Raw genomic sequence first — 14330 nt, 5'->3', positions numbered from 1 at the left:
CACCATCTTAACAAATAAGTCGTCATTTCTAAATAGCAAGCTCAATTGTTATAAGCTCCCGCTCATAAATTGACTTGGGTCATCCTCTCATAGTCAGCATTTGTCTGACATAAGTGATGAGTCATTAATACTGCATGAGGATTGTGCCTAATCTGTAGCCTAAAGTATCTGTCTCTACAAAGAATAGTTGGATGATGTCAGGTAATGCAAGTTTTGGTACACTAGCCAAAACCTTTTTAACTTCTCAAAAGGTTGGATCATTGCTTCCTTCAACTGAAAGTTATTCTTCATCAATTGCTCTGTCAATGACCACGCAATCAAGCTGTAAACCTTCCCGAACTTCCGATAGTATCCATAAATTCCCTCAACCACTTCAAGGACTTGGTAATGGCCGATCTAGCACGTCATCATCTTCGATTGATCCACCAACAAGCCTAGAACAGAAATCACATGTCATAATTACTCCACCTTCGGTTGGGCAAATGAACACTTCTTCAAGTTAGCACAAAGTTAATGCTCACCGTCAACACCTTCTTGAAGGGATCAGCGTGATCTTTCAAGGAACAGCTATACACCATGATATCATTAAAGAACACCAACATAAACTTTCGGAGGAAAGACTGAAACACCTTTTTCATTGGAGATTGAAATGGAGTCAGGGTGTTGGTGAGCTCCAATGGCATATTAAAAATTTATTGATCCTCATGAGAGTTTGAAAAGTAGTTTTGTGTTGCACATCTGATTGTCGCATATGGATCTAATTGTATCATAACCTCAAGTCAAACTTGAAAAATACTGCAACCCCAAACAACTCATCCACCTACTCATCAATCACTTAGATGGAAAATTTAAGGTATGGTTTTCTTACTCACAGTTCTATAATCCATACAAAAATGCCAACACTCATCCTTTTTCTTCACTAGCAAGATTGTGCTTGAGAAGAGGCTCACATTATGTTGTATGACCCTTGCCTCCAACCTCTCTCATAAAAATCTATTTAGCTCATCCTTTTGCACCTGAGGGTAGCGATATGAGTGCACCTTTATGAGAGAAACTCCCGACCTCAGGGTTATCACATGCTCATGTTCCCTCTGAGGAGGCAATCCGCATGGCAACTAGAAATTGCAAACAATTGTAAGAGTTGTTTGATAGGTGTCGAAATCTCTACCAACTTTATATAATGTGTCTCTTCCATGCTGTAAAATTCCATGCTATGCAACTGAACCACGAATCCCAACATTGTGTCCTGAATTATCCTAACCTTAATCTTGAGTGTCATCAAGGCTTGCACAAATTAGGGTCACTGCAAAACACTAACCTCCTAACTCCCTCCAGAAATTCCATTGTCAGGAGTTTCCAATTCATCTAAATCTCTCCTAAGAACTACAACCATTTCATACCCAATATAACATTAATACTCCATAAATATAGGGGAAAAATCCTCCACCTGAATACTCTGCAATGAAAAATTGTTCATTTACAAACTCTCTTGATCCTCTCTACCTATCATGTCATCATTATTCCAAAGCTTCCTATGTCAACCTTGTTAAGCCGCAATTCCTCCACTATTTGCATGGAGATGAAGTTTTTGGTATCCGCACATCTACTAATACCAACTACATCCTACTCCCCAATCTATCCCTAAAGTTTATTAGTGTAATTCAGTGTTGAACCCCATCATCGCATTCAATGAGACTTATGCCACATCCAAGTGTGAGTGCTCCACCACAATCTCCTTTGTTTCTTTACCCCATGCCTCCTTCCATCACACACTATGAGAACCAACAAAATATAATCCTTGCAATGGTGTCTTAGAGCAAACTTCTCATCACATTGAAAATATAGCGCCCTAACTCTCTTCTCTTGAATCTGTTTCTATAAGGCTTTTGAAGGTCACTCACGATCATGAACCATTATTACTATCATGTGGTGCCTCTCTCTGGCATCCTAATGTTTGAGTTTTTGGTACTATCATAGTTGTAGCATCTCAATATGATGCTTCAATGTTGCTTCTATTAGCACATTACATTGTAGTTTTTATTTTCAATCAATTGTGCTAATTCCACAGATTCCTCCAATCCTCACGGTCTCAATAAATAAAGTGTTGCTCGAATATCTGGTTTCAACCCATTCATGATTTCTTTCTAATATTGTTTACGATATCCTTCTCAAACGCCTGGATAATATCTCAAATTTCTTCCTATAATCCACAACAAACCCTTCTTGAACCAAAGCAAAAAAATTGCTCATGTAAATATCTTTCACACAGTTCTAAAATGTTACAACAATCAATCATCTAATTCTTCTCATGTTTTGATTGGCTAACGTTATTTGCTCCTTTGATACCACGCTAGAACCTTTCCATCCAAACATCGGGCCGCGACCGTCAATTTTTCTTCCTCCATAAGTCATTAATAACAAAGTATCATTCCACACGATAAACCCAAGCAGAGGCATCCTCTCCTTCAAAGATCAGCCTATTTAGCTTCCTTACGCATGAGTCTCCTCAATTTTCTTGATCGAAGCTCATTCCACCAATGAAGCGATGGTTGGATTCCCTTCCTCGACCTATATTGATCTCCCTTCTTTCATAAGTCAGGTTCACCCCATGGTTGGATTCCCTTCCTGGAAGGTTATCGTTGTTGCAACGCAGAAAATACTAGCGTGTTTGAATGCATCCCTCAACCAGGGTCCCATCTATTGTGGTTCCTTGTTTATGGTAGAAATCCTTTGAATCAATCTTCTCCAACCCTGAATCGCACACCACCATGTTGTTACACTTGGTTTCATTCGCTCCAGCCCTCATGATGCTGCATGATCCCTCCCGGCCAAATTCCTTTGAATTGGTCTTCTCCCGGCCCAAATCGCAGACCACCATCCTGTTCTGCTTGCTTCCACTTGTTCCAACCCTCTTAATGCCACGTGATTCCTTCTGGTGGTTGTGCTCGAGTGAGCTCCAAACATCGTCGCACAATCCTATCATCCCATATCCACCTTAAGGCATCAATGTTGCCCCCTGCGTAAACCTGACGCCATGCGATCTATTTGGGCTACTACCGCTTGAGTCAACTCCATGTTGTAGCTCAAACCAGCGACACTTCGCAATCTTCTTTATCATTTCTTCCAGGGTTGTGAATCACCCCTCCATAGAAGAGAAATGCTCCTTCATTCCAATTTTGATTTTACTCGCATCTCCCTCTACTCTTTTTCCTCCAAATCATCGATTTTATTGACCGCCATTACTCTCACGTACAGTTTAGGTATCAATTTAATAGAAACAAGACAAGTTTCAATAGAGATTAGGACAAAATAAAATCTTTTATTCCACCAGTATAATATAACACACTCCCAAATACGTAAATGATAAACCTACATTTTGAGAGGTAGGCAATTCTCTCCCAAACCCTAACTCCTGAAATTGAAGATAATAATCACCTACCCTAATCCTAATAAAATTAAGCTCTATTTATACCAAACAATAATAAATAACAAATGACTAAATTATTATTAGTCTTGCGCGTAAAATAAATCTTCAAATTATTTGGCGGGCTCTGTGTGGGTTCAGTGGGATTACTTAACTCAATAGAGCACGAGGCGAAAGACCCCGCAGGCATCGTAGGCGTTGGTCTAACAAAATTAAAAATCGATCGATTTTATATCACCAAGACCTTTTCATCGATTTAGTGGTTCCACCGACTAGTCACACCAATTTTCACCATTTTCAAAAAATGTGCATGAAGGAGAGTTCAACACTTTCGGTGAAGTCTGCAAGCCATAGAGATGCAAAAAGAGTTTGATTATAACTGTTATTTTGAACAAAGAGCATTTTCATTCAAAACATTATTTTATTACAATTTATATTAAAATTGAATTTGCAAATCATATAATAAAATATTTGAGAATTGAAATTTTAATAACATAATTATATGATATATATACAAGAAACTTTTAAAAAAATTTAAAATACTATTACAAATCTTATAATATTGAAAGTACGATGACTAATGTTATTAATTAAAAATTTTTCAAGATATTAAGAAGTTGGAGGCATGAAAATACTAGATTAATTTTAAATAAGGAGAATACGAAGATACTAACTTAACTTTGTGTATAATTTTTGTTATAAAGGGTAATTAGAAATATTTCAATTTTAAATAATGATAGATTATTTAATAATAATAATAATAATAATTTTATGATGATTCGAATGTTAACTATTTTTTTTTAATATTAGATTGATGAACAACACTTAAAACATAAAATTTATATAATGTATAAACATGGAAATTAATTTACTAGTCAAAATAAATAATGAAATATTAAAATAAAGTTATAAGCAAAACGTGTATAGGCTATTTATAAAAAAATTTGAAATATTAAATTTTCAATACAATTGAAATATAAATTAGCTAAAAAAGATACAAAATTTAGAAATTTGTATTCAAATTAAACACTCTGAATTAGAAATTTATAGATTAATAGTAATTAAGAATTAAAAGTACTAACTAAATAAAAGATTAATGTTTTCTTTAGGCATCAAATTAAAGGAGACAGAATCAGGAGTAAAGGAAAAAAAGTCTTTTGAAATCAAGTTGAATATTTATATTTCTAAAGTATAATAATAATGTTAATCTTCTTCTGAACCAAGTGCATTTACTTATTGTTCAGGTAAACATATATTACATATTAATTATGATTTAAACGAGTTATTAGATGCATCGATCATATCGAAATGTACATTATATATCTCATTGCGGACCCCACGTAGTGGAATTAAGGCTTTGTTTTTGTTGTATGTATTAATTATAAATAAAGGTTATTGAAGAATATATCAAATGTGAAATAAGTGAACTATACAAATTACTTATATGTGTAGAGGTATAAACGAGGTGAGAGCTTGAGCAAGCTCAATGTTTGTTCATTTTCGGCTCATTCAAAATTGTATTGGCTCAAAATAGGATCGTGTTTGAAATGACTCATGAATAACATGTTTCTGTTTAGATCGATTCAAATTTATTTGTTCAAATCAACTCGTGTTAGGCTTGAAATTAGCTCAAAATAGAGCTACAAATGACTGAGATTATTTAAGATTAGTTTGAACTAAACTCGAGCTTGATTAATCGAACATCTAATTTTTATCGAGACGATCCACAACTTCTATTTCAGTTTTTTGGACATAAAATTGTAGATAAACAATAATTTCTTCAAATTTAATAAATCAAAATAAAACATTTAAATTTTGAAAATAATTTAATTTTAAAACCCTTCCAAAGGGAGGAAAAATACCCAACATTTCTTAGCTTTCACAGCCAAGTGTAGCTGAAACTTTTCAAGACAATGAGCTTCATTTTCACATTTAAACAGCCTTGATAAACAAATTGTTCCCAATGTGGGACTAAATGCATTAAGGATAAACCCTGAAAACACTTCACGGGCGAGATTTTTTATTGAAAAAATTTTAGGGGCATTAACTTACATACCACCCAATTCTTATGTATTTACATATCTAACACCTAAATTTTATTTTTTATATTTACACAAACCAAATTTTTGATATCATATCAAAGACACCACTATTTAAACTTTTAAAATATAAAATGCACCTTTTTCATGAAAATTTAATATATATAACAATTATAATAATATTAGTTATTCATTATTTAATTAATTTGAGTTAATCTGAACAAAAAATTGTTCCTATTTGGCTTTTTTATAAATTGATCTCAAAAAATTTGTTTGTGTTTGGCTCGTTTAGTAAATTAACAAATCAAACACAAGCTACTTAGTGAGTCAAACTGGGATTGTTCAGAAATAACGAGTGTTTTGACAGCCCTAAGTATGTGCATGTTGACTCATGGAGTTTACCCCCCTTATGACACTAGGATGCTAAGATACCTAGGAATGTAAACGGAAAAAAAAATATTAATATTGATATCATTTAATTGGTATAAATTTAAACGATAGACTTATGATGGATGAGTCTTAAAAAATGTAGATAAGAATATGATATTGTTATTAGAATAATTTGAATCTTTTAAACCGTAACACCTCAAATGAATAAACAATTTTATACTTAATTATTGAACTTAGCTAGCATATATATTGTATCTTTATTATTGTGTAATTATAATTTAGGAATATGAATATTCATTGAGTTTGTCAATAACACGGGTAATTTTAAAATAATATTTTTTAAGTTTAAATTTTGAGATAAAAAATGAGCAATAAAAGAGAGAATTTATAGAAGATGTAACCAACATTAAAAAATGTAAATTCATTTTTTAATTATTTCATTTTTTGTTAATTTAAATTACATTTGTTAGTGGGCTTTTCGATTATTTGGATAGTTAATCATTAGTGATAGAAAATGAAAATAAAACTGAATATTACTGTGACACTTTAAAAATCTCAAGCTCTAAGCAGAGTCATGATAAGAGTACTAAATGATGAATATCTAGATTAACTTGATAAAAGCACGACCATAGTTTAAAAAGTCAATTAAGTAATCCCTTAACAATTTCACTTCAGCTATGAATTAACTAACAATCTCCACATAAAGGCAACTCAAGGAAAAACCTCCAGTTCAGAACAAAAGAAAAAAATTGATGCCAATTGAGACTGCTTTACATAAAAAAAAAAATGTTGGTTTACTTTGATAGTTGGATGGCAGCTTGTGATAAGCTAGAACAAAGCATTACTGAAAATATATGATGAATCGATTTGAGTTAGGCCAAAGAGATCATGGCCCTCACCCCCCTTGAAAAGCCCATGCAAAAGAGTGGTTTCCACATTGATTGAAATCCTAGGAGCAAAAGATGACGCTAAGGGAAGCCTCACAATGCAGGAATACCAAAGAGGCAGTAGACGGAATAGATGGAATGGATTTCAGAATAATCGGAAGACAATAGGAGGTGCACCACATGGAATGAGAAGTTGAATAGAAATTAACAACCAGTGAGCCAAAGCTGAAGCAGAGCTAGAGACAAAATAAGCACAAATACCAGCACTCGAAGATGATGACACATCACAACAACAAAGGCAATGCAATATGCATGCAAGACAACCAGCATCGTACATGAGCAAAGTTGGAGAACCATGGACCGAGCATGAGCACACACAGCATGATGGATGAAGTGTGAGCACATGACAACAGTGATCAAGCCTTCCCTTTGTTCACTATAGGATTAGGATAAGTTTTGCCATGTGTATATTACTAATGAATATTTTAAGATGAAGAAAATAAATTAAAGAAGTTAATAATAAAAGTTTAAATAAGAGTTATGAATTTCGAACTTGAATTTTTATCTTTGAATGCAAAGGTCACTTTGAAATTAACAAAAAACAAGTTTGGAGATTTTGATGGTGGAATTGCAAACGATATTGTGGAAAGAACTTTTAAAGATATCGTGGAAAACATTGACCAGAATTTACTCAGAAATCAGTTGAGAGCAGCATGAACGGTGGAAACTCTGCAAAAAAATGCCGCAGTAAACAGAATATGGGGATAATGCCGGAATCAGTAACAGGATATTGCTGGATGGATTAACCACAATCTAATAAGCAGTAGGATATAAGAGGGATTGAATGCAACTGCATTGATTGCCGTTTTCAGTAGCATTGAAGGTGGCCTTCAGCAGATAAATAGGTGATTTTCAGCTCGGTAGAAGTTTGACAACAGCAGCGACAGCATATTCTGCAGTGTATTTCCCATCTTTAGATAGCAATTACACCTTGCTGTTAGGGATTTAGAAGGTTATGGACAGCCAAAGAGGTAGAGAGCATTTGAGAAGCAGCACAAAGCAAGGAAAAGGGATACTAAGAGTAGAAAGGTTGTAATCTACTATTCTTGCAACAGCTACGCAGCTGAAGTGAGTTTTAATAGACTGCTTACAAAGAAACTTAATGGGAATCAGATGGAGTATTACTCTAGGTGGGGAGGGTGGGAATTGAATAATAAACGGCTAAGTGTTAACAGCAGTAAGGAAAATGGTCTATGCTCCGGAAATAGAGGATATCCAATCAGAGCTAAGCAGCCATAAAAAACATTTCCATAATCAATTATCCATTTACCATTATATCCAAATCAAACAGGCGACTAAACGATCAACAACAATAATAATAATAATATTCATAAAATCCATGTTATAAATAATCACACTAAACCCAACAAGAAATAGAATGACCAAAAATTCCACTTAAAAACAATGATATTGCCCTCAAATTGGTAGCGCTGGGTCAAAGTCAGACAATCCCCTGATGGCCCATCATTTCGTACTTCATGAAAAGTTTTCATTAGAAAAATTAAAATCCAGCATAAACTAGTCTGAGAAACTGATTTGAACCAACAAGGTGGGTCATTTCTTAACAAGAAGAGGTTCAAATTCGATTCCCAAAGCAGTAGAATGGCGTCACTTTAGTTTTCGATTATAACCCTTAGGTTAGCTGGAGACGACCCAACCAAAATATTTACTAACATAAAATACTTAACAAATGCAACATTCCTCTCTTCTTTTCTTCTCTCCCTACAACCAATCTCACCACGGGCCTAATTATAGCACCTGCCGTTAGAGAAGATTATAATTCAATCACACACGGATATTGCCATGCTCGACATTGCCAAATCAGGTTTTGTCTCTTCCACTGCCATGGTAGCCACTCTCGCATTGTCATCATCTCACTGTTACCATTGTTATCATGCATGGAGAGACATGCATCTCAATCCTAGAGAGGATGGATAACATCGTTATTAGAATATTTATTAATGGCTAGTAATAGCCATTATTAATTCCGGTTTATTTTGAGTTATTAGCTTTGATTTATGATTATTTTTTTTCATTTTCTGTTGTATCATAATTTTATTTCTTTCCTTACTAGTAGATCTTGTAATGGGCATATATACCCCACTTTATATCAATAAGAATTACCTTGATTCTATTCTAACATGGTATCAGAGCTATGGTCCTAACCTAGCTACCGCTAGCTGGCTAGTCTGAATGCCGTTTCTCTCTCCCGAGTCGGCTAGTTTTGCTTCCAGGCCCTCTCGAGCCTGCTAAGTCCTTCTTCAGGCACCAGGTTACACTCCTGTCGACCGGTTGCCCCTTCATAACCCTCCCAGCCACCGGACCCCCTGCCTAATAGCCTGGTCTCTCTCCAAATTCGCCAGGCCCCTTCAGAAACCTCTGTTCTGACAGCCAGAGCCTTCTTCCAGCCAGCCAGAAGATTTAGTCTAGCTGGAACCTCTTCCCAAGGCCATATCTATTCCCTCCGACAATCGAAACCTTTTGATGTCTCAACAATCCAACATCTTGTTTGGCTCAATCGGGATCAAGGTAGACTCCTCCAGCACAGAGCCTTCATTAGAAGGTGTTCTTGATTCTAACAAAGGATCAATTCCAACCTTCGTTCCTCTACAGACCAGATGACAAGAAAACAACAAGAACTTCTTGATCACAACTCATAAACTAAACTCCAGTGACATTCTCCAATGATCTCAATCTGTCTTTATTCATCAAAGGGAGTGGGAAATTCGGTCATTTCACTGATAAGATTTGTGAACCTCCAAAAGCTGACCCAATGAATAGAGCTTGGGAAGTGTAGAATTTCATGGTGAAGTTGTGGCTGATCAACTCCGTTGAAACTTCCATTGACAAATCATATATGTTCCTTCTATTAGTGCCCTCTAGACGGTAGTTCGTGATACCTATTTGGATGTAGAGAAGTCCAACCAACTCTATGAGGTGTCTAAGAAAATTCGTGAGGCGAAACAATGATCCAAAAATGTGACCCAGTACTACAATGACCTGGTTGCATTATGGATGGAATGCAACCTATACTATGACTACATCTGAGAATCTCCGGCCTACCCATCTCTCTTCCAGAAATTTGAAGAAAAGAAAAGCATGTTATAATTTCTGGTAGGCCTTAACAAAAGATCTTTGACGAAGTCAGGAGCCGTATCCTTGGTTGGGATCCTCTTCCTTCTAATCATGTTGTTTTCACTGAGATTCATCACGAAGAAAGCCAGAAACTTGTTATGCTTGGTGCTTTCACTTCGTCTGCTCAAGCGTCTGTCTTGGTCTCTAATAGTGCTCAACCCCCAGCCAGTCATCCCACTTGTGATTAGTGTCACAAACCCAACCACACTCGTAAAAAATGTTGGAAGCTCCACGAGGAACCTGCATCCAAACCTTCGGCCAAATCCTCCGTTGTCAAGGGTCTCACTACGACATCCAAATCCAACATGATGCAGTCAGCCTCTACCCGGAACTATCGGGAATCCTCTGATTCTCTTAAAAATGAAATGAAGCAATTAATCAAATTGCTTGGATCCAGTCAGCTCTCTTTCGGCCTGTCAACCTCCCACATTTGTCAAGGCACCAATCCTATGACACTACCTTATTTTGCCCCTCTTAGTCCATGGATCGTTGATTCAAGTGTCATGAACCACATGACTAGAAACTCTAAATCCTTCTCCACAAATTATCCATGCTCAAGAATAGATATTGTTAAAATTGTTGATGATTCCCAGAGTTCCATTGTTGGCAAAGGGTCAGCTATTTTAACAACAGGTCTAACTCTGAAATCTGTGTAACATGTACTTCTGTTAAAGTGTAACATTTTATTTGTGACTATGTTGACATATAACATTGAATGCGTTGCTCATTTTTTCCTTGATGTTTATCTCACAGGATCGTCGTTTGGGGAGGATGATTGGAACTGCTAGGCAGTTAAGCGGGCTCTACTTCTTCCAAAAAAAATGGAGAATGAGGACACTCCATTCAATAGTTGGAGTTTATCGTGGTTCACTGAATGTCTCATTATGTTGTTACTCTGTCGTTTGGGTCGTCCTAATTTTCAGTATCTAAAAAAATTATATCTGTAAATGTTTACTAATATAAAAATCCTTATAATTTCAAATGTGAAACATGTTCGTTAGCTAGACATCCTCGTGTTTCTTATCCACTCTGCACTTACACGACTTTCGTTCATTTCTCCTTTATTCACAGTAACTTTATGAGGACCCTCTCGCACTCTCAGTTACACCAATAAATGACGGTTATTTACTTTGATGGATGACCACACTTGGATGATGCGGATTTATATTTTAAAAGACAAATATGAATATGTTATTTCCTATTCAAGTCCTTCGGAACGACAATGGTCATGAATTTTTTAAATCTACATGAGGAGAATTCTTCGTAAGTAAGAGCATCCTCCATCATAGCTTGTGCACAGACACAACACTATGGGTTAGCCGAGAGTAAAAACCGAAATCTCCTCGACGTTGCTCGTTCTATCATGTTTTAATCTAATATCTTAAAATATTTCTAGAATGATGTCATACTTAATGCCACCTATCACATCAATAGAGTTCCCTAAAAAATTCACAATTTCCAAAGCCCTTTAGCCATCTTGAGATAGTGTTTTCCTAAAAATAGGGTCTTCTCCACTTTAGATCCAAAAATTTTTGGGTGCACGGTCTTTGTTCGGAACACGGCCCCAACTTAAAATAAACTTGATCTCAGATCCATAAAATTTGTTTTCCTTGAATACTCTATCACTCAAAAAGGCTATCGATGTATTGACCCTGCCACAAATAAGGTTTATGTGAGTGTTGATGTCTACTTTTTTGAAAGTGTTCCCTACTTTCCTAAATCGGCCTCCAGTAATGGGGAGCTAGAGTTATATAACATTGTTTCTTATCCTACTCTTGAGGATGTCCCCCCCACGCCACATAACACTGAGGAGTCCTCTATTCCTTTGGTTTCACTCACTTCTCCTACCACTAAGAAGTCATCTATCCCTTTGGTTCCACTATCTCATCCTCCCACTCTCCGTGTCTACAGTAGGTGCACTCATTCTAATGTACATACTCTGGAGCTCGCTAACACCTTGTAGGATCCTATATCCCCTCCGGGCGACATCTCAGTACTGCTCCTACTCCAAATAAGGAAGTTAGTTCCTCTAGTATGGTACGCAATCAGACAAGATCTCTTTATACAATAGCAAAATATGTTTCATTTTGCAGTTTATCGCTGACCTACAGAGCATTTGCTATTGTCCTGACCACTCATCAGCTCCCATCTACCATTAAGGCAGCCCTAACAGACCCAACCTAGAAAGTTGTCGTCATGAAGGAAATGAATGTCCTTCAGCGGAATCATACTTGAGACATTGTTGATCTTCCTCGGGGCAAGAAATCAGTAGGATGTTGATGGATGTTTAGCATCAAGTTTAACACTGATGTATCTTTTGAATGCCACAAAACATGATTGGTCGCCAAAGAGTACTCACTAACCTATGGAGTTGACTATGATGAAACATTTGACCTAGTTGTTAAATTAAATACTATTTGGGTCCTATTATCCCTTAAGGTGAATTTGAATTAGCCCTTATCTTAGCTTGATGTCAAGAATGTGTTCCTGAACGGTGATCTTACAGAGGAGGTATACATGATCCTTCCTCTAGATTTTGACTACACTGCCTCCTAAGGGCAAGTATGCAGGCTGCAAAGTCTATTTATGGACTGAACCAATCACCACAGGCATGCAAGTTCACAAAAGTGGTAGTAGGCCATGGGTTCACTCAGAATCAATCGGATCACGCTCTCTTCTTCTGGCATTCCTCCAACGACCAGGTAGCTATCCTTATCATCTATTTCAATGATATTGTACTCACTGGTAATGATCTGCCAATATTGGAGTCTCTAAATGACATTCTTGTTCCTTCCTTTGAAATGAAGGACTTGAGACTTCTCCGGTACTTCTTAGGCATGGAAGTTACTCGATCATCTTGGGGAATTTATCTGTCTTAGCAGAAATATGTGATTGACCTTTAACAAAGAACAAACTTCTTCTATGCAAACCTTTAGCTCTCCTGATGGATCCCAATGAAAGACTTCTTGATGTTCCCAATGTGGTTCCAATAAACAAAATGCGCTATCAGTGTCTTGTAGAGAAACTCATCTAACCTTGCTCATACAATCCCCAACATATGTCACGTCGTTGGGATAGTAAGTCAATTCACGCATGATCCCTATGAGCACCATCTCCAAGTTGTTCACTAAATTCTCCACTACTTAAAAGGCACACCGATCTCAAGTTTGTGTTTTTCTGCCACACCTCTTGTTCTATTGCAGTTTACACATATGCTGATTGAGTTGGGTCTGTCTATGATCGATGAACTACCTCAAGGTACTACTCATTTGTATGGGAAAACCTTATCACGTGGAAAAACAAAAAAGTAGTCAATAGTTGTCCAGAGCAGTACTGAAGCCGAATTTCAATCAATTTCCCTTTGTGAAGCTCTCTGGATATGTATCATGCTCCACGAACAACATAAGAAAGCCTCCATCCCCCTACAGTTGTTCTGTGATAAAAAGACAACAATTAGCATTGCTCACAACCTGGTTTAGTATGATCGCACCAAGCATGTTGAGATTGATCGACACTTCATTAAGGAAAAGCACTTCATTAAGGAAAAGCTACTTCATTAAGGAAAAGCTCGAGTCGAGGGAAATTTGTGTTTCGTTTCTGTCATCCAATGATCAGCTGAAGGATATTCTCACAAAGAACTTTTCTCAACCCCTGTTCAATGACTTCAAATCCAAGTTGAATATGACTAACATCTATGCTTCAACCTTGAAGAGAAGTAATATAATGTTTATTAATAGCTAGAAATAGTCATTATTAATTTCTATTTATTCAGAGTTATTAACTTTATTTTTTTATTATTTCTTTCCTTTTCTACTGTATGTTATTTTTATTTCTTTTTTTAGTAGTAGATCCCGTAATTTGTATATATACCTCTCTTTGTATCAATAAAAATTACCCGGGTTCTATTCTAACAATCATCATTATCATACCCTCAACGCCTATAATTTAGCAAATTTCATCATCATCACACCTAAATTTCATTGATTTCTTTGTGCCACAAACAATTATTTATATCCTTCCACTCCCTCTTGACCCTAATACTTTCTCTGACGGTGTATCGATAATGTGAATACGATGAACCAAACACCAAACTTGAACTGATGATACTTTATTCAGGTCAGCAAAGATTCAACTAAGAACTAGTGTGGATCCACTTCCAAAAAATGGGAATCAGCTAAAGTTGAGTTTATTCTCAGATATAACAGAAACGAAGCCAACTCAACCAAAGTTGCCCCCCAAAACTTTTAATGCATTACCAATATTTAATGAGTAATGCTTTACATAAAAGAAGATATTTCCAAAATGGTAGGAAGGTGACTGTTCTGGGTACTATCTAAAGCTATTATTTTCTTGGATAATAAATGTAACAGTCAAGCTAAAAAAATCAAACAGGAA

General features: G+C 36.1%; 1 protein-coding gene across 4 annotated transcripts in view; it reads right to left on the bottom strand.

Moving 5' to 3' along the window:
• Window positions 1–14330, bottom strand: part of LOC110030298 (ADP-ribosylation factor GTPase-activating protein AGD12-like) — a 36388-nt gene that overhangs the window by 4558 nt on the left and 17500 nt on the right. The gene's annotated exons all lie outside the window — the stretch shown is intronic.

This window comes from Phalaenopsis equestris, unplaced genomic scaffold (assembly GCF_001263595.1).
Source record: "Phalaenopsis equestris unplaced genomic scaffold, ASM126359v1 Scaffold000694, whole genome shotgun sequence".
Taxonomy (NCBI): domain Eukaryota; kingdom Viridiplantae; phylum Streptophyta; class Magnoliopsida; order Asparagales; family Orchidaceae; genus Phalaenopsis; species Phalaenopsis equestris.
Note: the sequence above shows the minus strand (reverse complement) of the source record. Positions and strands in the feature narration are given on the sequence as shown.